The following is a 16,228-nucleotide window of genomic DNA, read 5'->3' on the forward strand; positions in this document are numbered from 1 at the left end:
GGAATGCCCTTATGGAAAGCAAGTAAGTGCCATGATGATGATATTGTTGTCTCCCCTCCTATGTTACTGCCTAAGTTGTCTATTATGCTTCTATATTGATGTTGATCATGCTTTACATACTCAGTACATTCTCCGTACTGACATCCTATTTTTTGTGGATGCTGCGTCATGCCCGCAGGTGCATAGGGAGACAGACTGGACTCATAGTTGCTTATTCGGAGAGTGCATAGCAGAGCTCCATCTCATTCGGAGCCATAGCTTTTGGGTACTTATTATTTTGTGTACATAATTATGGGCATAGCGGGGTCTTGTCCCGCTCATGTCATATGTTATACTCTTAGAGGCTCGTAGTCACGTGTATGTGGTTAGTTATGTCTGGCCTTGTCGGCCTATATTTTGTATATCATTTTGTTGGCCTCGTCGGCCCATGTACATTGTTATGGCATAGCTGCCTATGATGATTAAAGATTTTGTCGTCCAATGGGACTAGTATGATTGATGCTTAGAAATGTATGATTGATGATGTGGCTCATCTAGATGCGAGTATGAGTGTAAGCTAAGGGGTGCCCGGGTGGGCTAGCACCGGGTGCTCGTTGCGGCCCCTAGTCGGGTCGTGACAGTGAGGCTAGTCCTTTCTTTCTAATGGCATGAACCTCCAAGCATAATTTTTCTTCCTCTTCATGAGTTCCGATATTCCGGAAAGCTAAAAGCCTATATTTATGAATGGTAATATAAGATAAGAGATATGATATGATGATCTTAAAATGGCATGATGTTATTTATCTCTCACACTCACCTTATATGTTAGTTCCTTCAAGGTGAGGCAGAATGTTAATGATTACTCCATAATGAAATCGGGGGATCATGACCTTACGTCACCCCGGTCGAGTAAAGTTGTCCATAAGCCTTATGCATATATTATGATAAGTATGTTACGATAAGCATATTATGATGAGCATGTATGATGATGATATAACACCGCGCCTAGTTGGTCGGGCAGTCACCGCCAAGGAGGGTAGCTATACGATACACCTTGGCCAAATGGCAAGGGCAGCCACCACTAGTGGGCGGCATGAGATGATACCCCGGACGCGGGAGGCCTGGACGCAAGCTAATGTTATGATTATCACACCGATCCGATATGGACGGGCAGCTTATACATTATTACACCGTACCTATATGGGCGGGCAGCTTATATATTTATGCACATATGACATGATGATGACTATGAGTAAGCCAGCATGCATTACTTCTTTTACACTTCATAGTCAGATACAGCTATTCCTTATTGATACTTTTTGTATATCATTGCCATATTTCCTTGCTTATGCCTCTCATACTCAGTACAATATTCGTACTGACATCCGTTTTCTTTGGATGCTGTGATCATGCCCACAGGTAGACAGGGAGGAGAGCTCGACCCAGACCAGCAGTAGTTGTCAACTGATTAAAAGCACTCCTTTGTTCGGAGGTGCTTATGATTATTCCTTTGTGTATATAGTCATGCATATGTATTTTTGGGAATGACGGGGTCTTGTCCCGTCCTTATGTTTAGCACTCCGGTAGAGGCTCGTAGATGCGTTGTGTGGGTTAGATGGTCTCACGAGATGCTATTACATGTATATATTATTTTATTTTGATGGCCGAGACGCAAATGTATATAAAGTATTCATGTTTCCATATAAAATGTGATTTTCCTATAATTTGAGTATAAAGTTGATAAAAGAGCATTAAATGAGTAAGATGAGTAGTAGAACGAGTGGTGCTCGGTGGTTAGCCCCGGGTACCGGTCACGGCCCCTAGATGGGTCATGACAATAAGTTAGCTTTTCTGTCACTTGCACATCATCTATGGAGACAATCTTTGTGGGATCCCCAATACACTTGCGGAGCATCGAAACGTGGAAGACTGGATGGACTGATTCAAGCTCCGAAGGAAAGTCCAATTAATAGGCTACACGACCCACCTTGCGGGTAATTCTGTAGGGTCCAATGTATCTAGGACTTAGCTTCCCTCTTTTACCAAATCTCATCACCCCTTTTATTGGCGATACTTTCAAGAATACCCAATCATTAACCTGGAATTCCAAGTCTCGGCGGCGATTGTCCGCATAAGACTTTTGGCGACTTTGGGCTATTAGCAATAGATGTCAGATCACCTTAACTCTTTCTATCGCTTGTTGAATCAATTCGGGGCCTATTAATTGTGCTTCTCCTGTTTCAAACCATCCAATTGGAGATCTACACTTCCTTCCATATAAGACTTCATAAGGAGCCATTTGAATACTAGAATTATAGCTATTGTTGTATGCGAATTCGATTAGCGGCAAATGGTCATCCCAACTACCACCGAAATCCAGCACACATGCTCGTAGCATATCTTTCAAGGTCTGAATAGTACGCTCGGCTTGTCCGTCGGTCTGCGGATGAAATGCCGTGCGAAGTTTCACTTGAGTTCCTAGACCTTCTTGAAAAGACTTCCAGAACTTGGCTGTAAACTGTGCTCCTCTATCTGTAATAATAGATAATGGAATACCATGAAGTCACACAATTTCTTTGAGATATAACCTCGCATAGTCTTCTGCTGAGTACGTGGTTCTAACTGGAAAAAAATGGGCCGCTTTTGTCAGTCTGTCCACGATCACCCATATAGAATCATACCTGCCACGAGAACGAGGTAACCCTACAATAAAATCCATGTTGATCACTTCCCATTTCCAAGTAGGGATTTCCATTGCTTGTAATAAGCCTCTTGGTTTCTGATGTTCCACTTTCACTTGTTGACAATTTGGACACTGTGCTACAAATTCTGCTTTGTCTCTCTTCATGCCATCCCACCAATACATCATCTTGAGGTCACGATACATTTTGGTCGCACCTGGATGAATAGAATACCGAGAACAATGTGATTCTTCTAGAATTCGTCGGTGCAACTCTGCTACATTCGGCACACATAATCTGCCTCGGTACCTAAGAATTCCGTCCGTAGAAACTTCAAATGAAGACTTTTCTTTCCCATGAGATATGTCTTTGCAACGACACGATTTAGGATCTTCATATTGCCGTTCTTTCACTTCCATGTCCAAGGACGAAGTTGTGGGATCACTAATGCCAATCCCTGCATTACCTGAATCAATCACACGCACTCCAAGATTAGCTAATTGGCGGAGCTCATGAACTGTCTCTTTCTTTTCTGGAGGGACTTCACATAAACTGCCCATTGATCGACGGCTAAGTGCATCGACTACTACATTCGCTTTTCCAGGGTGGTACAAAATGTTCACATCATAATCTTTTAACAATTCTAACCACCGCCTCTGTCGCAGGTTCAACTCCCTTTGCTTGAAAATGTACTGAAGACTCTTGTGATCTGTATAAACATCAACATGCACACCATACAAATAATGCCTCTATATTTTTAAGGCATGAATAACCGCAGCCAATTCGAGATCATGAGTCGGATAATTCTTTTCATGTTTCCGTAATTGTCTCGAAGCATATGCAATAAATTTTCCATGCTGCATCAATACGCATCCTAGTCCAACACCGGAAGCGTCACAATACACCACATAGCCATCTGGCCCTTCTGGAAGTGTTAAGACTGGAGCTGAGGTCAACCTGCCTTTCAATTCTTTGAAACTACGCTCACAAGCATCATTCCACTGAAATTCGGCTGACTTCTGGGTTAGCTTCGTCAATCGGGCTGAAATAGATGAGAAGCCCTCTATGAATCTTCTATAATAATCTGCCAAACCCAGAAAACTACGGACTTCTATAGGCGTTGTAGGTCTTGGCCAAGTCTTCACAGCTTCAATCTTCTGAGTGTCGACTCGCATGCCATCATTTGAAATGACATGGCCCAGAAATGTCACAGAATATAGCCAAAACTCGCACTTTGAAAATTTCGCATATAATTCTCGGGCTCGAAGAATGCCAAGAACGATTTGCAAATGATCTGCATGTTCTGATTCCGTGCGAGAATACACCAGAATATCGTTCAAAAATACTATCGCAAATAAGTCCAAGAGAGGCCTGTATACATTGTTCATCAAATTCATAAAAACAGCTGGAGCATTAGTCAACCCAAACCACATCACTCGGAATTCATAGTGGCCATATCTCGTTCTGAAGGCCGTCTTGGGAATATTTGCTTCTCTAACTCTCACTTGATGATAACCCGACCTCAAATCTATTTTTGAAAACCATTTGGCACCTTGCAATTGATTGAATAAGTCATCAATCCTTGGGAGAGGATATTTGTTCTTTATCGTCACTTTGTTCAATTGCCTGTAGTCGATACACATTCGTAAGATCCGTCTTTCTTCCTCACGAACAAGACCGGTGCTCCCCACGGTGATGAACTGGGTCTGATAAACCCCTTTTCAAGAAAATCTTTCAACTGTGCCTTTAACTCTTTCAACTCTGCCAGAGCCGTTCGATAAGGAGGAATAGAAATGGGCTTGGTGTCCGGCAACACATCAATAGCGAAGTCAATCTCTCTTTCTGGAGGAAGGCCTGGAAGCTCGTCTGGAAACACGTCTGGGAATTCATTCACTACCGGAACTGATTGGAAAGTTGGCGACTCTGTCTCGGTGTCATGAACCCGGACTAGATGATAAATATAGCCCTTGGCTATCATCTTTCTTTCCTTAAGGTAGGAAATAAACCTACCTTTCGAAGATGCTGTATTACCCTGCCATTCAAGCACGGGCTCTCCCGGAAATTGGAATCGAACTACTTTCATTCGGCAATAAACAATAGCATAACACGATGCCAACCAATCCATACCCATAATCACGTCAAAATCTATCATTTCCAGTTCAATTAAATTAGCTTTGGTCTGGCGATCACATATCACCACTACACAATTTTTATACACTTGTCTTGCTATTACAGGATCACCAACCGGAGTAGACACGTCAAAAGGTTTTATTGGCTCAGGTTTCACCCCAATACAACTAGCAACATAGGGAGAAATATAAGAAAGAGTAGAACCCAGATCTATTAGTGCATATACATCACGGGAGAATACAGACAATATACCTGTAACCACATCCGGGAAGGACTCAAGATCCTGCCTTCCGGCTAAAGCGAACACACGGAAAAGGATACTCTGAACCCCTCTGGTGGCATAAGAAGCTAATATGAAAAGTCTCTGGAAGTTATGGACATAAAAGATAGGAGGCCAACGATACAAATATCTCTACACTCTCTAAGAACAGAGTCTTTGGAACTTGCTTGCTCACTGTGTTCGTTCATATGATAAGGATCATGCCAAAAAGAAAGAAAGGATAACTTTACATACCTTTAACGCTTATTTAAATGTCCAAGGTCTACTTCTCGAGCTCGTAGGTCTACAATTAAGATAACATAAGCCACGGTTAGATCATCCACATCACTTACTAACCTATCCAAGTACGAATGAAACTTAACGAAATTCGGGCAACATTTCCCCTGAAAACTTAACAATCCTCGATATTCCAATTTAGCCAAACATCAATCAAAATACCAACAACAACAACACCAACAACTTCATATCAAACTAGAATTAAATCCATCCTTAAATCACTTCCAAAACAGCCCAATATACATTCGTATACCAATGCTTGTATACACTTCTTTATTTTTTGTATATACATAGTATAACGGCAAAAAAACAAAAAAACAAAAACACCTCCAGGTTATTCAATTAATTTCCAGTCATATAATTTCATAAGAACAACCTCCCAAAACAGTCCACCGAACTACAACACCAATTTATCCGATTTCCGGCATAATTTTCGTATTTCATTCATCCTGAAATCTAGATACGACTAGGATAAATTAAATACATCTAGGAGACTTGCTATAATCCGTAGGAAATCGACGTAATTGACGTCGATATAACCATTAGGTCGTTATTTGTATTATTGCTACGTCAACGTAGGACATAGTTCTTCTAGAAATAACTGTACGTAGTTCTCTACATATAAGAAGCCAAAACGTTGATATATTCATACATATATGCTGGAACAATTATGAATCCCAAGTGAGAAATGATATTTCTCAAGTGTAATCCCTTTTTAACGTTTTGGAAGCTTGGGTAATCAACAACTACTTTCCAATTTTAACTCCTAATATGCCACCTATCTTAATATTGAACCTTGTCATCTCTTGCTGCTTCTTGCACGTGGACAATGTCTACTTTAGTGGTTATCCACTAATTAATTATTTAGTCTCCCACTAAAATTCAATATTTAATTCCTACTCACATAATTAATTTCTTGATCACGATTCACTTAAATAAAAATCATTTTTTTTATACACCTCATATACTCATAAACATAATCATGTGATATAGCACTACTTCCATAGCCTCCATTGGCACACATAAAATATTATTTTCAATCATCGTCGTCACACTTTTTCGTCTTAAATAATTTTGGGACTTCATTTCTCGTATACACCGAGCTTTTGATTTTCATCCTTGGATAATATCGAATTCTCCGGGCTCGGGTAAATTTGCTCATGTTGGACAATTAAATTTTCTAGTCCAAAAATACGGGATATTATAGCTTTGACTGTATTCCATTCAAATAAATTTTGAACCTCGACGAAACTTATTTTCTTCAATTAGTTTAACTTCAAATCCTTACGATACATGCGTACCCTCACTTTAACCACCTATAAGCTTGGGTGATAACCTCGTGTCCGTTACAAATATCATTTAACTCGCACACTTTCCAATGTATGAAAATATGGGATGTAACATCCCATATGCTATATCAACTCCCCCACGCTCACAACAACATTCACAATATCGTAATCAACAATCATCATTTATATACATTGACCACAATCCACCATTTCTCTTCAATTTCTCCACATTTATGGTTATAGCTTACTATCGCGTTTCCTCATATATAATACTTATTTCATGGCCTAAATGTCATTTATAACGTATTCATAATCACAACACTCCAACGTTCATAATCCAACCCAACTACTATCCAACCGTGACACTATTCACTCATAAATGACCCATTTCCTATGTCTTTTTACAATTCAAGTATATTAACCTTCCAATACCTTAAACATCATGTTTTAGTCATGAAACTTACCTTAGATGATGATTGAACAAGCCTTGAATGGAATTACTCCTTTAGCACCAAAACCCTACTTCACTTCTTTTGGGTTTTCTTGAGAAAGATGAACTTTTGTGATTCTTACACTTGATTTCGTGTGTTTCATGTAGTTGATCACTAATTTCCTTTGGTTTTCTTGTGATGAAGAGTAGAGAGTATTCTAGAGGCTTCTAGAGAGAAATATCGTGGAGATGAAATGAATTGAAGGAGCTTAGGTCTCCTTTTAATGACTTAAAATCTAATCCGGAATGAACAGTGACTGAAGTGCACAGTGGTCGTAAACCCAGTTTACGGTCCGTATTCCAGTTTACGGGTCGTATATTGTGGTCGTTTTTAAGCATATCAAAACCAGAAAGGTATGCTGAGGATCATGGCGATTTACGATCGCAGTTTACTGGCCGTATTTCAATTTACGGTATGTATTCCAAGTCGTATTTAACCATTTGATCATTTGGCAGAAGGTTGAAGTTTTGTGAGTTGGAATACGACATGGTGGTTTACGGGCCGTATACCACTTTACGGTCCGTATTTCACTTTACGGTCGACTGGGCGAAAATGCAAATCTGCGACTTTCAAGTCTTCAAAACCTATAATTAGTCATTGTGGAGCATAACCTTATCCCTTGTTCCCATTGCCTTTGAAATCTTACTTACGGTCGTCAAACGTCGTTCCCTTCTCATTAAAACATCATATACTCGTATTCTTTGTTAGTCTATTCGTTGTACGATCACGAGGAAATTTCTGAGGTGTAACATATACTCTCGCACAAAATCAAAACATGCAGATCATTTACGTGTTGTTCTTGGGATTCTTCGAACCCGAGAATTGTATGCAAAATTTTCAAAGTACGAGTTTTGGCTGAATTCTGTAACATTTATGGGCCATGTTATTTCAGATGATGCTATATGGGTCGACACTAAAAAAATTGAAGCTGTAAAGACTTGGCCAAGGCCTACAACACCTACGGAAGTTCGTAGTTTTTTGGGATTGGCAGGGTACTATAGAAGATTCGTAGAGGGATTTTCCTCTATTTCAGTCCCCATTGACGAAGCTAACCCAGAAGTTAATTAAATTTCAATGGAATGATGCTTGTGAACGCAGCTTCCAAGAGTAGAAGGACAGATTAACCTTAGCTCCAGTCCTAACACTTCCAGAAGGGCCAGATGGTTATGTTGTGTACTGTGATTCCTCCGGTGTTGGGTTAGGATGTGTGTTAATCCAGCGCGGTAGAATCATTGCTTATGCTTCGAGACAGCTACAGAAACATGAAAAGAACTATCAAACTCATGACCTCGAATTGGCTGCAGTCATTCATGCACTAAAAATGTGGAGACATTACTTGTATGGAGTGCATGTCGATATTCATACAGATCACAAGAGTCTTCAGTACATTTTCAAACAAAAGGAGTTAAATCTGCGACAGAGGCGGTGGTTAGAACTATTGAAAGATTATGATGTGAGCATTTTATACCACCCGGAAAAGCAAATGTAGTAGCTGATGCGCTTAGCCGCCGATTAATGGGCAGTTTATGTGAAGTTCCTCTAGAAAAGAAAGAGATGATTCATGAGCTCCACCAATTAGCAAATCTTGGAGTACGTGTGATTGATTCGGGTAGTACAAGGATTGGTATTAATGATCCCACAGTTTCGTCCTTGAATATGGAAGTGAAAGCGCGACAATATGAAGATGCTCAGTTGAGCCATTATAGGGACGTACTTCATGAAAAAAAGAAGTCCCCATTTGATGTTTCTATGGATGGAATTCTCAGATACCGAGGCAGGCTATGTGTGCCGAATGTTGCAGAATTGCACCGTCAAATTCTAGAAGAAGCTCATTATTCCCGGTATTCTATTCACCCGGGTGCGACCAAAATGTATCATGATCTCAAGTTAATATATTGGTGGGATGGCATGAAGAGGGACATAGCAGAATTTGTAGCCCAATGTCCAAATTGTCAACAAGTGAAAATCGAACATCAAAAGCCGGGAGGATTATTGCAAGCAATGGAAATCCCTACTTGGAAATGGGAAGTGATTAACATGGATTTTATTGTGGGGTTACCTCTGATTCCATATGGGTGATCATGGATAGACTCACGAAAGCAGCTCATTTCTTCCAGTTAGAACCACACACTCGGCTGAAGATTATGCAAGGTTGTATCTCAAGGAGATTGTGCGACTCCATGGTATTTCACTATCCATTATCACAGATAGAGGAGCGCAGTTTATAGCCAAGTTCTGGAAGTCTTTTCAAGAAGGTCTAAGTACTCAAGTGAAGCTTAGCACGGAATTTCATCCGCAGACTGATGGACAAGCCGAACATACTATTCAGACCTTGGAAAATATGCTAAGACCATGTGTTCTAGATTTTGGTGGAAGTTGGGATGACCACTTACCTCTGATTGAGTTCGCATACAACAATAGCTATCATTCCAGTATTCAGAAGGCTCAGTATGAAGCTTTATATGGAAGGAAGTGCAGATCCCCAATTGGATGGTTTGAAATAGGAAAAGTACAGCTAATAGGCCCTGAATTGATTCAGCAAGCGGTAGATAAAGTCAAAGTGATCCGAGATCGATTGTTGACAGCCCAAAGTCACCAAAAGTCTTATGCGGACAACCGCCGGCGAGACTTTGAATTTCAGGTTGATGATTGGGTATTTTTGAAAGTATCGCCAATGAAAAGGGTGATGAGATTCGGCAGGAAAGGGAAGTTAAGTCCTCGATACATTGGACCTTATAAAATTACCCGCAAGGTGGGTCATGTAGCGTACGAGTTGGACTTGCCTTCAGAGTTGGAGATCCCATGAGAATTGTTCCAATAGATGACGTGAAAGTGACAGAAAAGCTAGCATATGAAGAAGTGCCCATTACCATCTTAGACAGGCAAGTACGAAGACTTCAAAATAAGGAAGTAGCTTCAGTTAAAGTGTTGTGGCGAAACAACAACCGAGAATAAATTGCTTGGGAAGCGAAAAAGAGTATAAAATCCAAATAGCCGCACTTATTCCAACCCCCAGGAGAGATTCAAGATGAAACACCAACATTATGAGGTATGTATTTCATGCTTTTGGTCGTGTGTGGCCAATTTATAGTTCTATTGTGTTGTGGCCCTGTGAGGCACAGTTATTATGGGTTGTTGTGGCAGGATGATAGTGCCATATTACAGGGGAAACTCTGGCAAAAGTTTCGTAGAATTCCCCAGTGTTTAACATTCGAGGGCGAATGTTCTAAAAGGGGGGAAGAGAGTTACACCTTGGAAATTTCATGTCGTCGTGTGGTGAATGAACCACTGCGAGCTTAAGCATAACAGGAAGTTTTTAAGACTATAAGACGGATAATTAGTGGTCTTAGAATGCATACGTTAAGATTTTGAAGTCACATGAATTGACAAGAATAAGGATTAGTAAGGGCAAGTGGAGTATAAGTGGGGTTTAGGAAAGGTTTCGTAAATTAATTGCGTTAAGAATTGTTTGGAAAGGCCTTGAGGGAGAGTTATAGGGATGTTTAGATCATTAATGAAGTATTAAACTAGTGTTAAGAAGGTTGTATAAGGATTGGAGATCAAACGAAACGAAGAGAACAACTTCGGAAAAACTGTGGGTTACACGACCACACCATACGGCCCGTGGAATGTTATACGGACCGTATAATGGTCCGTATAACTCAACAGCAACTATGTGTTCCGTGGTTGTGAACCACGGACACTTATACGGCCCGTGAAATGTTATACGGACCGTATAAGTGGTCCGTATAAGTCCCGACGGGCTGAGTTGTTCCAAGTATTTAAATGTGATCCCACTTTATTTTATTCATTCTCCTCACTTCACCACTTCTCTCCAAGCTTCTAGAGGGTTCTATACACACTTCATATACAAGAATTCAAAGGAAAGCAAAGATCAATATCAAGAATTCAAGTGAATCAAGCGCAAAAAGCTCACTAGGGTTCCTCCAAGTCAAGAATTCTCTTGGGAGTAAAGCTAGGGTTTTCTCCAAGTGAAGTATTACCAACCAAAACCCGTTCCTACGCATTCAAAGGTGAGTTTCATGATTATTCCATGTTGTTTAAGGTATGGAAAAGTTGAAACACTTGGATTATGGAAGAAAATGGAAAATGGATTACAAAAGATGAGATTAGTGGAAATCGTGAATAGTAGATTAATATGCATCATGAATATTGATATGTGGTGATTGTAATTACGTTATGAATGATGTTAGGAGTATGAGAGAAACATTATATGAGAATGAATGTAACGTTGTAGTATGATTATGATTTTGGATGACCTTGAGAGGAAGATGTAGGAATTGGATAATGATGATGAAATTATGAATGTTGTTATCAATGTTTGGGAGTTGATATATGATATGGAGAACATAGTATAAACAAAGGAAATGCTGCCCAATTTTCTTTTGCTTTAGTAAGTACGTTTAAGTAATCGCTTAACTAATGTTAATGCGAATTTTCTTGAAGGTAGAAATGTGAATATTGAAGAGGAACGTTCAAGTGATAGAGTAGCTAGACAAAAACGTATGTGAGGCTAGTCCTTTCTTTCTATGGCATCAATACTATAGCATGATTTTCCCTTCTTTCTCATAAATCCTTTATATATCTCAGAAAGCTAAGAGTCTATGATCATGAATAGCCATATAAGACAAGAGATATATTATGAGCCAATAATGATGATGATGAGTTTAAGACAAAAGATTCTAGAGTTCATGATATGATGTTCCTATAAAGTTAATGATGTCGTTTATTGTATACACTCACCTTATATACTATTTCCTTCAAGGTGAGGCAGAATACATATAAATGTCCATAATGGAATCGGGGGTTCACGACCTTATGTCACCTCGATAAAGTATAGCTATCTTGAGTTATTATGCATGCATTATGATGAGTATATGTTGATGATATTACACCGCGCCTGACACCGCTAAGGTGGGCAGCTATATGTATACACCATGTCCAGGTGACATGGGCAGACACCACTAGTGGGCGGCATGAGATGGTACCCCGACGCGGGAGGCCTGGATGCAGGCTAATGATTATCACATCGTACCTATATGGACGGGAAGCTTATACATTTATGCATATATGATATGATGAGGATTATGAAGTATGTGAGCAAGCATTATTTCTTTTATGATTGACAGTCAGATACAGTTGCTCCTTATTTGATGCTTCCTTTATGTCATTGACATATTATTATTACTTATGCCTCTCATACTCAGTACAATGTTCGTACTGACGTCCGTTTTATTTTGACGCTGTGTTCATGCCCGCAGGTAGACAGGGAGGCGATCTTGATCCAGACTCGTGGGAGCTAGTAGCTGATTTGAGAGCACTCCATTGTTCCGAAGGTGCCTTGATTAATCTTTTGTGTACATATGTATATTTTGGGCATGATGGGGTCCTGTCCCGTCCCTATGTCTAGCACTCTAGTAGCGGCTCGTAGATGTGCAGTGTGGGTTATATGGTCTCACGAGGTCACTACCGTATATATATTATCATTTTGATAGCCGAAAGGCTTATGCATATAAAAGTATTTATCTTCTCAAATGAAAAGTGGTTTTCTTATGATTTGAGTATGAATTTGATAAAAGAACTTCTAATGAGTATGACGAGTAGTAGAACGAGTAGTGCTCGGTGGTTAGCCCCGAGTACCCATCGCGGCCCCTAGTCGGGTCGTGATATTAACATAGCTTTTCAGTCGCCTTACTTAACACTTATCCTCCCAAGCTCGTAAATCTACATTAAAAACAATTCATACTATTATTAGGCTTATCGTCACATGCTTGTCTTAAGCCTTCAAATTAAATGCTCTTAGCATCTGCCGAAATTTGGGCGACATCTCCCCTTTATTATTTACTTCCTCCAAATTCCAAAACAACTCCCAAACATCATTAGCAACATCAACCATAAGCCAACAACATCGATATAAATGATTGCTAAATAAGCTTAATAAGTGATGGCACGAGCGGTGCTCAGTGGTTAGCCCGGGTACCCGTCACGGCCCCTAGCTGGGTCGTGACAATAATGCAATCAAGATACTACATGACAAACGTATACAAATCCTTCAGAAACTTCCTTCGAAAATCAATCCATAAGCCAACAACATCGACATATCTATCTACGACCTTTATGCCATTTTTTCTCTTACTTTAAACCATTAAAATACTCCAAAGAAACGACTTAATATCAAACTCCAGATGAAAACCATAACGTGTAACTTGAAGATCTTCACTTCACACCATTCACCCAAAAGCTTATCCACCACAACTTCAATTAGAAGTACGAACAAGCTCCTTCCATGAACTAGTTAAGGATTTTATGGCTTGATCTTCTCTTTATTTGATTTGGAATTGCTTGGAGTGTTGGAGAGAGCTCATAGGGTCTAGAAGGTTCCATGTTTTATGAAAATATGAGCCCTAAAGTCGTGGCCCTTCTTTGATTCATCGAGATTCGTTGTTAATTTTACAAACCCGAGCTTAATTTGACGTAGGAACTCCTAAATTTGCTATATATTGGTGTAAGAATGTTGTGGGAGATTCTAGAGAAGTGTGGAGATAAGAAATGGTAAAAAATGAGGTGATTTAGATTACTTAAGACGGTATATATTGTAGTCCAATTCGGTTTGGGCTGATGGGCCGAAATTGGTGGGCCTTTTTAAGTGGCTTCTAGAATTTATGTCTAGGTTCGCAGGCTTCTGGCAGTCCATTATAAAATTCCAATAACTCCTACTCCGATATCTTATTGACAAACGATTTATTGCGTTGGAAACTACACTCGACGAACTTCATTTTAGGCTCTTAAAACACCTCAAAACTCCTAATATACCAGGAGACACACCTCTCTGAAGTTGACCCAGTATTCTGCCAATTTGTTTTCCAAATTTTTGACAAACTTATTTTCTTCAATTTTCTTTATCCCGGAATCTTCCGAAACTTTCCATACATGATTTTTATCATTAATTATACTTGATAAGGGTCACTTCCTTTGGTTCCAAGGTTGTCATTTTCGGTTATGACTTACCAGATCATAATTCATCCTTTACTTCATTGTTACATACTTCCCATGGCTTGTACCTTTCAAAACTTCACAGGACATCTCTGATACTCCATTAATACGGTGAAATACATGGCGTGCTCATGCTCTTAAGAGTGCGAGGTGTAACATCCTTCCCTCCTTAAAAACATTAGTCCTCGAATGATCTAGTTTGCGAGCTTACGATGCTATCATTAATTTCGTGAAATGGTTGTCCTCCTTTAGTTCTTGATCCCCATGCTCTTATACTATGGGCTCATCAGTCTTCTTTCATATTCTCCCGATTCTTTGTTGAACTCATTCATTAGTTCCATATCCTCATGTTCTTATGTATGTACCTAGTGGTCAACTAATATCTAGTTACCGCCCTGGGACCTGTTGCAATTAAGGTGGTGTTAACTCATGATTATACTCTTTTTCCTTGCTCCTTATTTCTCTACTAGTAGAAAAACTCTCTTGTTCAGATATGGCACCTTTCCTTGCTGGCTTCTCTGGTTTTATTTTAGATTATCCCTTTTTGTACTAGTCGACCCTATATACTTACCATATCATCTCCTATTAATTCCTTGGTCGGACTCCTTAATTCTTTACAATATAATCATAGTTCCACCTGTGGTAGTGCCCAGATGATTTGCAATTGCATTTCCTTGCTAGTGACTTATTATTCTCAGTAATTGTTTGAGACTTAAATTAGCCTCCATTCTCCTTTGGCCCCTTATCGTCGTCCTTGCACCATTCTACGAGCTGTTTTATTACGGTGATTGTTTATATGGTTCTATGTCATACACTCTCACAATTGATATAATCGGTGACTTGGAATTTCACAACTTACGAGGTACTTTAAAATCTCAGGCAGTACTGCTGTCTTGCTATCCATAAGCACACTATCTTCCTTTCCTTTGAAGATCATTGAACTTTCTATAAATATTTCTCTTTAAAACTTTCATCTCTTCTAGTGCTACAAGTTCTTGTTAGTAGTTCTGATTGTCCCTTATACTTATTCCTGGTTAGCTTGCAGTCCCTTCTTACTCCTCCTGTTACTTTTTAGAGTACGTTACTGCATATTTAGTTGTAACCAAATTTCTCCAGTGTGAGTGATTCGAATCATCACCCGAAACACAACGTATTGCGTTGACGGAACTTATTCTCTTTGATTCGCTAAACCTTCATCGTCTTGTCATGCCTCCTTTTTCACATTTGTCTTATAATATACTTGCATTTAGTCCATTCTCACTTTTCTTTAGCGCATTCTTGATATATTGGTTCATCTTGAATTTTGGCTCCTTCAAGTCATTACATTTCCCTCTTTTGAACTTGGGAATATTGTAGTTCATCTTAGAACTGAATTTGTTCTTCCCCCTTTTTAAAGGATGTCCTCATATATCAATAACATTCAAGGATTAACTGTCTTTGGTAGTCATCTGGCCGACCTTACCGATCATTTAACTTCTCTATTCCATATAACGTCGGAATTATTTTCATCGAATGGTTTAACTTATTTCTGTCACGACCCAACCCGCCATGACCGGCACCCATCTAAATCCTAATGGGCGAACCAACTTACGTACCACCTAATCCATTAAATACGGTTTTTATATAAATCAAACTAAACAGTTATTACTCATTTAACAACAAAAGAAAAAGTAAATCATGCCATAAATACTGTAGTAAGTGCGGAAGTTCTAACTATTACAATCCCCAAAATTCGAAAGTCATCGTAGAGGACTCTAAGCCAAAACATGTCTAAGAACTGAAATCCGCCTAATAAATATCCATAATGTCTAGGATAAGAAAAGACATCATAAGTAGAAGATCCTCGGGCGGTCTGGCATGAGAAGAAGCTCACCCCAAAATCTGTCAGCAATTATCCTCTACGCTAGATGTAAGGACGAGTAGCGGTCTCTATATCAAAATCTACACTCAAAGAATGCAGCAAGGTAGTATCAGTACAAACATTATGTACCGGTAAGCATCTTAGGCCGATTAAGATTAGTATCATGCATATGTTATGAAATCAATGAATAAAAAATCCGGTCAATCATACATGAATATCAATACCTC

Source organism: Lycium barbarum, chromosome 7, assembly GCF_019175385.1.
Source record: "Lycium barbarum isolate Lr01 chromosome 7, ASM1917538v2, whole genome shotgun sequence".
In the NCBI taxonomy this organism is placed as follows: domain Eukaryota; kingdom Viridiplantae; phylum Streptophyta; class Magnoliopsida; order Solanales; family Solanaceae; genus Lycium; species Lycium barbarum.